Source organism: Musca autumnalis, unplaced genomic scaffold, assembly GCF_047663935.1.
Source record: "Musca autumnalis isolate F117 unplaced genomic scaffold, ASM4766393v1 scaffold_2, whole genome shotgun sequence".
NCBI lineage: Eukaryota > Metazoa > Arthropoda > Insecta > Diptera > Muscidae > Musca > Musca autumnalis.
In genome coordinates, this window is record NW_027411755.1 from 154999988 (window position 1) to 155012200 (window position 12213).

Below are 12213 nucleotides of genomic sequence, written 5' to 3' on the forward strand. Positions count from 1 at the left end.
AAAATATGCAAGATATGCAAAATATGCAAAAAATTCTGTGCCTAATTCGTTTTATTTTCTGATAAAACGAGTTTCTGTTTTATCAGATTTTCTCTACGACCAACCTAACCATACATGCATTTGCATAGGATTCCGCTGTCTAGTAATATGATACACTGTTAAACGAGGGCTTCTCGAAAAATGGCTGCTCTAATTTTGAAACCGCTAATATTTATCATCAAACGGAATAGTTCCCGCATTACCAGTTTTGCCGAAGAAACAGGCGACCATTTGTTTCAAATTGCTTCTTCCCTGAACAACTTTCGTTGAATTTGGGTCGTCTTCGGGCTTATACGAGGGCGGTTCGGAAACTTCTTAGCCTATCAATGAAAGACAATAGTTAGTTTTTCAAATATATTTTTATTTTTCAATATAATCTCCTGAAACTTCAATACACTTAGTCCAACGATTTTCTAGCAATTCTACCCCTTGATTAAAATAGTTTTCTTCAAGGTCTTCAAAATAGTGGTTTACAACTGTAATTGCATCTTCATTTGAGGTAAAACGCTTGCCAGCAAGGATTTTTTTAGATTTGGGAACAAGTAAAAGTCACTGGGAGCTAAATCAGGAGAATAAGGTGGGTGGTCAAGCAACTCGTACTTTAATTCGTTGATTTTAGCCATGTTAAAACACTCTTGTGCGCTGGTGCGTTGTCTTGATGAAAAATTATTTTTTTGTGTTCTAAGCCAGGAAGTTTTTCTCGAATTTGTACATTTAATTGATCCAAAAGGTTGCAATAGTACTCTGAATTTATTGTTTTACCCTTTTGCAGATAGTCAATCAATAAAATACCTTTGAAGTCCCAAAAAACCGTTGCCATAACCTTACCAGCCGATTGAATTGTTTTTGCCTTCTTTGGGGCACTTCCTCCAGCTTCAGTCCATTGTTTGGATTGTTCTTTTGTCTCTGGAGTATAGTGGTGGATCCATGTCTCATCAACAGTTATGAAACGACGCTTAAAATCCATTTTATTTCGATCCAAACAAGCTTGAGAAAAATTTATTCTTATGCGTTTTTGATCGACTGTTAACAAATGCGGCACCCATCTTGCAGAAAGCTTTTTCATCTGTAGTTTTTCATGCAAAATTAAATGGACTCGATCATTTGAGATGCCCATGATATTAACAATTTCACGCAGTTTTATTCGTCGATCATTTATTACCATATCATGCACTTTGGCTACAATTTCTGTTGTTGTTGCTGTTTTTGGACGTCCACTACGTGGTTCATCTTCAATGCTTGTACGACCACGTTTAAATTCAGCAACCCAATATTTTACTGTTGCATATGAAGGAGCACTTTCACCTAACGCATTCATTAATGACAGCACGCATTTCTAATTTTTCCATTGTAAAAAAAATTCGGATGCGTCTTTTTTGAACACCTGTTTCTATATGAAGGAGTTGCCAGATCGAAACAAAATTTAACATGTGTTCATAACAGAGATGAAAGTTTCCAAAACAATTAACTTTTTTCTGTTTATGCCGCGCTTTTTGTGCTAGGCTAAGAAGTTTACGAACCGCCCTCGTACACATTGATCCATAATTCGTCACCTGTGGTGATTTTTTAAACGTCCTTTAACACACCGCGATCTATCTCACGATATGTCACATGATGATCTTGCATTATTAGTTTACTCACGGCATCAATGATTTCTGGCACAATTGTCGTTTTTGAACGGTCTTTACGACCTTCGGTTTAGAGAGAGCGACGGCTATGATTGAATTTATTATACCATAGTGCTATAGGATTGTGCTTCATCGATATACAAAGATTTCATTTCATCGATGCACACTTGCCGTGATAATTTACGTCCAAAATTGTGAAAAATTATTGGACGAAAGTGTTCACAAGTAAATTCCGAGTCACTGTAAATAACCCAAGACATGGTCGTACGTCAAATCGCACTGAATACGTTTAGAGTAAAAACTGTCAAACTTTCCAATGGAAATGTCAAATGGCGCCTGGCAACATGTAGTATTGCCTAGGTCAGAAACTTTTCGAGTAGCCCTCGTATTTCATTTGTCATTACTTAAAGTCTTTCACTCCACAAAAAAATGTACTCTGTACTCCTTCAGGAAATTAAGATTAATATAGACACCTGCCGACATGTTATGGTGTTAGTATTACCTTTATAAAAATGTTACCATAAAAACACTTAATTTTATTGACCTTTTAGCCCATAGAAAATGAGACAGTCAGTAGGTTAACCACCTACCTACCTAAGAGTTACAAGGCATTTAACAACATTATTTCGAAGACAAAAAGGAAAAGCACTGTTGGCTTGACATAACTTTTGAAGACAGAAACATAATCATGGTTATTTTGTCTGAGCTGTGATGAAGGTTGTGCACACATTTGAAAACCATCAACCTAATACCTCACGTATCACTTCAACGACCTTTGCCTAGTTAAGGCAAAGCAAGCAAATAAAATAAAACGTGAAAACATTGCTGATGTTGAAGAAAGCGAAAATTTGATTCCATTGGCTATGAATGTTTCATGTCTGAGTCGTAGCCATTCTCTTGCAAACTTAGTTATTTTTCAAGTGAGATTGTTACAAAGAATATTACGAATTATTGTGAACGGCACGCACGTTTCTGAGTTCAGAAGTATCCTATAATTTTATATGAATGTATATATTTTACAAAGTTTTCCACACACTCACCTGTGCTAATACGATTTCTTTTGCAATATTATCATAAAATTATTGACATCAACATATTTTGAACGGTTAGAAGGAATGTATGCAAATTGATGATTATACATGTGTGAGAGTAGAAGATGTCTGAGCAACAACTGTGCCTTTATGAAAAAATTTGAGTTTTAAAAGCAATACATTATGTTAGTATGTCACTGTGCAATATTTTTAACGAAATCGAGTGAAAACAAAAACTAAGGAGGATTTTATGAAAGTACAGATACAGACGACGAAATCCCTATTTGTGTTATGTTTTGCCATGGTTAAATATTGACTTTTTAAAACAAATTGGAGCTATATCTCTGTTACCAATGCGAATTTTTTGATCTCTGCAGCAAACTTGTAGATAAAGACAGGAAGAAAAATAATCAACTCTATAAACTGCAACTATTCCCTCAAAATCTACAATATATCTAATAATGCCATATATTTTGCATCATATCTACAAAAGTCTTAAATTTTCTTTCAACAAATATTTGCTGGAACTCTTCAGAACATTCTGTTGTTGTAAAATCCTCTATTGATCATGTTGTTTGTTGTATACATATTTTCAAGGACGATTTGATAAATATATAAACAATTTAGAGATGATCTAGAAAGAGAGGTGCAATGTTACGAGAGAGAACCCCTAGATCAAAAAGCCTATCTAGCAGGTATAAATAACTATGAGAATATACCCATCTATTGCAGCTGAAGAGCGTCAGCTGTCACGACAAACAAAAGTAGTTTTGGGCCAACTACGCTCAGGATGGTACAGCCGTCTGAAATCCTACAGGGCAAGGATTGACGACACAGTGCAAAACAGCTGCCCAGCATGCTGCCCAGGAAAGCACAACACACTGCAGCCACATTCCTAGAACTGGAGATAGACCCAGAACAAGATTAAGCAAAACAAGTAAAAAGTTGTTTAGTTCGGCCGGGCCGAACTTTTTATACCCTCCACCATAAAGTATTATTAACTAAAATCTAATAAATAGTTCCCATTCCTGTCCACAATTTTAGGTACAAACATTTTTCGAGCTCGGATACCCCAAATGTCTATATTATCTAATCTAATCTAAAAACTGCCTTAAATCAGGTGGTACCTTTATATGGGGGCTATATCAAAGTGTAGATCTATGTCGACAATTTTTGGTGGGAAAGCTTTGTGACTCAAAATCGGGAGGTCAAATTACAGTTAAGTTAGGTTATGAAATATAGCTAAAGTCATTAGAATACCGAAAATCGGGAAGTACCTTTATATGAGGGCTGTAGCAAACCATGGAATTATATTGGTGGAGAAATTTCATGGCCACTGAAATGCCAAATTACAGTTAGTTCGGTTAAAAATTGTAGCTAAAGTCCTAGAAATATGTTAAAATTTTTTGGTGCAGATATTATGCGACCTTTGGTTAGCTCTAACGTCAAATTACAGGTAGTTTTGTCAAAAATGTAGCTAAAATCTTAAAAATAACGAAAATTGGGAGCTACCATTTTATAGGGCTATTATAAAAATTGATTTTAAATATTAAATCGCAAAAATTTATTAACTAGCTGATAAACAACAAAACTTATAAAAAAATATGTTTAAATTGGACCAATATTTAATTAGTTATGAGTATTTCTTTGCATATAGTTTTTACAGAATTCGTTTTTTTCAAGGCGCATAATTTCTAGAGCCGTTGGTAAAAAAAAAAAATCTGAAAATATACTATAATGTTTTGCTGATGAGAAATCCCCATATATTCTTGATCAGCATAACATTCTAAGTCGAATTCACCATGTCCGTCTGTCCGTCCATCTGTTAAAATCAAGATACAGCTCGCAATTTTTAAGATAGAGGTTTGTAATTTGGTATGGAAGTTTCTATTACTTCTAGGATGTTTGGGCTATATCGGTCCACGTTGTGATATAGCTCCCATAGAACGGTACCTCCCGGTTTCCGGTATTTTGAAGGTTTTAGCCTCATTAACCCACCGAAATTTCTGAAATTTGGTACTTAGTCATCGTGGAGGGAATACAGCATTTCACCTGAAATTTGTCAGTGTAGGTTCACGACTTCATATAGCCCCTATAGAACGGTACGTCCCGATTTTCGGTATTTTGAAGGCTTTAGCCTCATTAATACACCGAAATATCTGAAATTTTGTACTTTGTCTTCGTTAGATTTTCCACCCGAAATTTTGCGGTATAGGTCCACGTTTTAATATAAGCCCCGTTGAACAGTACCTCCCGATTATCGGTGTTTTGAAGGTTATGGCCTCAATATCCCACCGAAATGCTTGAAATTTAGTATTTTGTCTTCATGGGGCCTCCTTTATATAGCCACTTAACATAGTATCTCTCGATTTTCGGTATTTTGAAGGTTGAAATGTTTAGTCTTCGTTGGGGGTATACAAATTGGCACCTGAAATTTGTCAGTATAGCTCCACGCCTTCATATAGTCTCCATGGGACAGTACTAAAGTGCTGCAAGTGCCGTCTTAAATGAACTGACATTTTTCAAGACTAAGACATTATTGATTCATTCAAGTAATTCGCACAAACTAAGCCGAATGATTCAAATCACAGTTATGAATTAGTTCAAGTGAGTCATTGTGTGATGGCTTGTATAGGCTTGACCACATCGATCACAAGCTTGATTGACTGTAAGTGACAACGTGCCATTTTCAAGCTTGTGGTCACTTGTACGAATATTGTGATCATTGTGGTCGCTTGTGCGTTTCATTTTGATCATTGTGGTCGCTTGAGCGAATGTTGTGATCATTTGTGTGTGTGTTCTACAATAGAAAGGTTGTGTTTGAGTAGTGAAAATATGGAAAATTTTGAAAATATTAAAGAAAAAATAACTAGTGGAGAATATACCACAGTTAAAAAAACTGGAAGAAGTGAAGTCTATAATATTTTTATGTATATTAAAAATGAAAACGGTGAAATTTTGAAAGATATCGTGATTTGTAACACGTGTAAAAACATATATAAAAACAATTTGCGATACACTACGAATTTGCTGAGGCATCCTTGCTATAAAAAATATAAAAACGATAAAGAATCAAATAATATTAAAGTGCAACCAGATAATGAAGTGAAGAAAATGTGTTTACAACTGGTCGTGCAATGGGTAGTTGGCAACTGTAGACCGTTCAACATTGTAAACGATGACGGCTTACACAATCTAGTAGAATTTATACTACAGACTGGTCATTCGTACGGTAAAAATATCGATTTTATGAAGTTATTACCGCATTTTACTACCGTTTCCCGTAATATTGCCATTTTGTACCAAACCCAACATGTTATAATAAAGGAGGAATTGGTATCAATAAAAGATAATGGATTTGCTATAACATGTGATTTGTGGAAGGACGATTTTTTGAAGAGAACATATATTGGCGCCACCGCTCATTATATTGAGGATGGATCGCTGTCACATAAAGTTTTGGCTATGAGAGGAATGGATAATCTTAAAAATACTGGTAAATATTTTATTTAACATTTTTCTTTGTTTTTGTTCATATTTTTTAATTATGTCTTATTACTTATAATTAATTATATCAATTTAGGACATAACATCAGAATTAAAATGGAGAACATTTTAAAAGACTTTGGATGCGAGCTGAACCATTTGGTGCGCGTCGTAACCGACAGAGGCTCAAACATGAAGACGGCTTTTTCAAATGAGCAGCACATTTTTTGCATAAACCACCTTCTTAACAACGTCATTGAAAAAGCAATTGCTGATGTGGAGGAGGTCAAAACAATGTCAAGTGAATGCGCAAAAGTGGTCAAATACTTTAAGAAAGCAGGTATAAACAGCAGCCTTCATTCAACTCTAAAAAGCTACACTCCAACACGATGGAATACCATTTACTTTCTGTTGGAATCAATTAAACATAATTGGACAGATATAACACGAATTCTTGAGGAGAAGGACGAATACAGAAGAGTATCTCACCTCAACTTGGGAACCATCAACGACATCGTTAAGATTCTTAAACCTTTTGAGGAGTCCTCACGACTATTGGAAGCTGAGAATTATCCCACATTGCATCATGTCATTCCTCAAATTCACAAATTGAAAAGTATATGCAGACAAACAAGCTACTCGGAAATCACGCGGAAATTTAAAGAAAGACTACTGCATTATCTAGAAACCTTGGTTGCCTCAAATATATTTGATGTGCATAGGGTGGCACTCTTCTTGTTTCCACCAGCGAATAAACTTCATCATTTTGAGCAGATGGATGTGGAACAAATTCACGAGGAATGTATAAAAATGGCAAAGCATTATGAAAATTCTTCAAGTGATAGTTCATCAAATGATGTAAAAGACACAAATATTGATGAAGATGCATTTTAGTTTTTTGTTCAAAGTTCAGCATTGCTAGGACAACGTGAGGGGTTGAGTAACGAAATAACCAGATACATTGCAAAAACCGTTTTGTATTATAAAGATTTCAATTTACTGAATTGGTGGGAGTTACATAAAAGTGAGTTCCCACTTCTTTATAAATTGAGTGTTTTTTTATTTGCCACACCTGCAAGTACTGCAGCGTCAGAAAGAATTTTCTCTAGAGCACGTAATTAATTATCCGATAGAAGGTCAGTACTTGGTAAAAACACATCAAACGTTAACAATATTATGTTTTTAAATAGCAATTTAAATTTAAAAAGTATTATTTTAAATACTATAAGTATTGATTACTAATTTTACTTTTTACATATTTCTTTATTTTATTATATATTTATTTTATTTATTATTTATCTTATTTAATTTTTTTCTTTTTAATTTTTAAAACTTAGTTATTCTTAGTTGTTTTTTGTTGGTCTAATTTTAATACAAACAAATATTTCAAATTTAATAATCTATCATTCTTTTCTCTAGGTTTCAGGGTTTTCAGGAAGGTTTTCTGCCGTTTATACAATAAAAAATAAAAGGGAACTGATGAAGTTGTTTGGTGACAACTGAAACTATAGTATTCCCCCACCCTCCGCCCGCAACTAATCAATTTCATATCCACTGTAAAACATTTTGTTGTTATTCAAATACTTGAATACAACAAAATATGGACTAGAGCTGAAATAAACACAAAGATATAAAAAATAATTAAAAAACCTAACCGTGTTTTATTTATATAATAATCAAATATTCTGGAATTTGTATTAAAAATTACAGACATTTTTGTGAAGATGTCAATGGATGTATGAGCTTACCACTAAGAGCAGAGATACATACCGTAAGCCACACATCACATTACACGTGGGAAGTAGGTAACATCATTTCATTCATTTATTGCAGTATTGGCGATGTTTATTTCGAACGCCATAATCATTTGGTTATGGCAAAATAGTTTTAACGTTTACTCGATTATCGAGTTTCTTTAAAAACGTTGAGATTTTATGATGTAATGTTATGAGAGGACATTCCTACTAAGGTAATAAACCACCTGAAAGTAAAAATCCTAATTTTCCAAAAAAGTCGTTTATTGTATCATAATGTCATAAAATGTATGGGGATTTCATTAAGGTTTTTCTTATTCATGTAACCTAATTCACACACGACATTTCATCACTCCAACAGGTAGAACATTTCGAATTGTTCAAACATTTGTCGTTTACACATATTTTATGACGCACCCACCACTCAGCTGTTGTGTTGAGCGACTTTATAATGGTGGTTGGTTTGGCTTGGGTGGTCTTGAAAATTTCGTTGTGTAGCTTGGATGGTCTTGAAAATTTCTTTGTGTGGCTTGATTGACTCGAACATTTTGTTGTGTGAGTTGATTGACTCGAACATTTCATTGTGTGGCTTGATTGACTAGAACATTTCGTTGAGTCGGCATAGCTTGATTGGTCTTGAAAATTTTGTTGAGTTGATTTACTTGACTCGTTTGTAGCGTTGACATGCAACGACTTATCTTGTTTTTTGTTCCAAGGCTTGAATGGAGAAACAAGTGGCTTGTGCAGATGTTTAGACAGTACCTCTCGATTTTCAGTATTTTGAAGGTTGTGGCCTCAATATCCCATCGAAATGGATGAGATTTGGTATTTGGTCTTCGTTAGTGGTATAAACCTTTACACCTGATATATGTCCGCGTCTTTATATAGCCCCCATTGAACGTTATTTCCCGATTTTTGGTATTTTGGAGGTTGTGGCCTCAATATCAAACCGATATTGCCGAAATTTTGTATTTAGTCTTCGTTGGGGGCATTAAACTTTCCACCTGAAATTTGCCGTTATAGGTAAACGCCTACATACAGCCCCCATAGAGCGGTACCTACCGATTTTCGGTATTTTGAAGATTGCGACCTCAATATCCCACCGAAATGGCTGAAATGTGGTTTATAGTATTCGTCATGCGTATACAAATTTCCATCTGAAATTTATCGGTATAGGGCAATGGTAGTCAAAGGGGCTCCCATTTGTAATTGTGTGTGTGTAAAAATTTCTCACACACACAATTCTACTAATTAAAAAAACCCCATTAGAAAATAGTGTCTTCGATGACATTTTCGTCGACGATTCTTTGACGAATGTTCCGAAATTGTCATGTACGACACAAAACGAAAAATGCTCAAAAGTGTGCTTTGAAACAATTGTACACATATTTATTCAAATATACATTTTTTGATTTGTAATAAATATTAAATTATAAAGTCACAAAATTCTGAAACCGCGTTACTGATTAAACAATTTTTATTTATACAAACTGAATTATTTAGAAAACGTTAAGTTGGAATAAATCGAATTAAATACTTTAAAAATAAATGTAGCTATTTTTGTATAGGTGCATTTAGGTTGAAGAACATTGAATTTTCCAGCGACTGTAAAATGCAAAGGTAGTGGTATATGGTAAGATTTTAGAATATTTAGGGGATATTCACAATGCTCATTTAAAATCATTTCTTTTTACAGAATCCAAAAATAAAAGGAAGTCGCCTTTCGGTCGGCTGGGGTAAGAAGTTTAAGGCGCGGTAAAGCTGGAAGAAAATGATGGATTGCAGAACATACGGGAGCTAAGTATTATTAATTGTTTAACTAATTTATTTTGTAAAACTTATATATTTTATAATTAAATAAAAATAAGGATTTGACAAACGTTTTTACATTGGTATTACACCTTGTTTGAATAAAAGTGTATAATCCAGTTAGCATATTCCACTTCTCCTAGGAATAAGCCTGGATGTGGCGCTGAATTTAGTACTTTTATAAACGAAAGGAAACTAATCGTTTCATTTTACTTCAAATTCATGGTTGAGGATATAAAAAAGTTCGGTCCGGAACTTAACACCGTTCTTACTTGTTTCAGACGTTTTCGTTTGATCCAAAAATATGAGGAAAACATGTGGAAAATCAAGAGTTTCCCAGCTAACAATTTTTTCCGATTTTTTTCCGAATTCGGAACGAAACTCTGCACAAGTTTTCGGTTCTTATGCCGAATTTGTTGCGAATCGGAACAAAATTGTGTGAAGGTGCCCACGAATTCGTAATGTTTTGTCGGAAAAACACCCGGAAGGAACATCCGAGTTTCTTTCCGAATTCTAAACGAAATCGTTTAAAAACTAGAATGAAAAATGGGAAATTTTAAGGAAATTTTCGATATTCTGCACAACTTTGGACAAAACTCTAAAAGAACATTCGAAAATGGGTAGAAAATCGGATGGCTTTCGGTTACTTTTTCAGAATTTCGAAAAGATGATGTTTGATGTTTGATCCGAAATTTGGAACATTATCGGAGACCCCCAATGTGGTATACCAATCTTCATATCTCGTCGAGATAAAGCGATTTTGAGATGTGTGTGCGTCCGTCTGTCCATTATAAATTGCAATCAAACTCCAGGCCGTAATTATGGACCGATCGTCACGAAATTTTGCATGGAGGTCGGGTTTAGACCATAATAGACACATATTATTATTGGTGATGATCGTGAAATATTTAGCGGGTGAAATGGACCAAAAACATAATTTTTATCCAATTTTGTAGCTGCTCTGTTGGTCGTAATAATAGCCCGATGGCCTCGAAAATTCTAACAAGGTAACAGTATATGACAAAGAAGATGCTTGCAATTTGAGATGGTGATCGGATGATGTTTTGAGGGTTTAATGGACCATAACTTTTGTGTGAAAATTTTTTATATACCGGTTATATCTTTATTCCTGGAATACACATTCCGCCCACATAAATAATATTTGGAAGACCAACTCTTGCCCTTTACATTGATGCCAATTATATTGATTTACGCTGTCAGATAACAGAGTTACAGCCTAATATATCCAGTTTTTTGCTTGAAGTGTAATCATAAGCACACTAGAGGTCCCAATTATAGCTCAATGGTCACGAAATTTTGCACGAGGTAAGGGTTTAGGTCGAAGAAGATGCCTATAATTTTGGATAATGATCCGATATTATTTAGCGGGTGAAATGGACCATTACTTTTGTATGAAAAATATAAAAATTTTATTTTTGGTCCATATTTTTATTCCTGGATTGCATATACGGCAAAGTAGCTTACATATGGAAAAATAAACACTGATATTTCCCCTGATGCAAATTGCAATAATATCTCTGCTAGATAACCTACTGCCTAATATATAATGGGTTTTGTGTAGGGAACCACAATTTCCTCTCATACTACAAATTGTCTCAATCATGACAGAGAAATTTTCAGTTCAGTTGTCCAATTGAATTTGTATACAAATATTGCAGCATGTGGTCACTTCGCCACCTATTTTATACCCTCAGCCTTTAGGTTAATACAAAATAAACAAAATACGACCAAAGATGTGCCCATCGAAAAAATGGTTTTAGACCCCAAGTATGTTTGGACGAAATTCGTTTCAAACAATTTGGAGTCGATTTATCTATCATCTGTCTTTTATCATCTGTCTCTCTTACTGTCTAGCTGGCTGGTGCGCACGATAACTCCCGAACGGATCTACCGATTCGAACCAAATTGTGCACTTCGTAATTTTTTGCCCAAACTTAGTTTAATTTCGAATATGATTCACTCTTTCGGGCACCTCCCCCACAAAAGTTCAAAATTTTTCTGAAAAATTGTGTGAACGATAACTGTCGAAGTGCGAAATCAATTTGGTCCAAACTTTCCATATATTATAATTACTTCCAGATATAGATCGGGTAAGGCTATATCGGTCCACACCTTTGAGTACCTCCCACACAAAATTTGGAAAAGTGAACTTTAAGAGTCCTATCCAATGGTTTTGATTTTTTTTTTTCCAAAAAATAATTCTCAAACTTTCAAAAATCAGAAGTTAGCTTACTACAATTGATTTGGTAAAGCCTTACATTACCATACTGTATTGAAACCACCGATCTGAGTTTTTCATAATGTTCTTCTTTGAAACCGTTTGCAATGCCATCCCACGCAATTGTGTAAGGCACGAAATTTTGTACGAGGTAAGGGTTTAGGTCGAAGAAGATGCCTATAATTTTGGATAATGATCCGATGTTATTTAGCGGGTGAAATGGACCA

At 34.6% G+C, this 12213-nt stretch overlaps 1 protein-coding gene and 1 long non-coding RNA gene across 4 annotated transcripts in view; one reads left to right on the plus strand and one right to left on the minus strand.

Annotated features, from left to right (window-relative positions):
- The window catches only part of dcma (decima), a 316154-nt gene that overhangs the window by 33290 nt on the left and 270651 nt on the right, over positions 1-12213 (minus strand). The gene's annotated exons all lie outside the window — the stretch shown is intronic.
- Positions 9380-9730, plus strand: LOC141394068 (uncharacterized). The gene is made up of 3 exons (XR_012410248.1): positions 9380-9446; positions 9507-9571; positions 9635-9730. It is a non-coding gene; the product is annotated as an uncharacterized lncRNA (long non-coding RNA).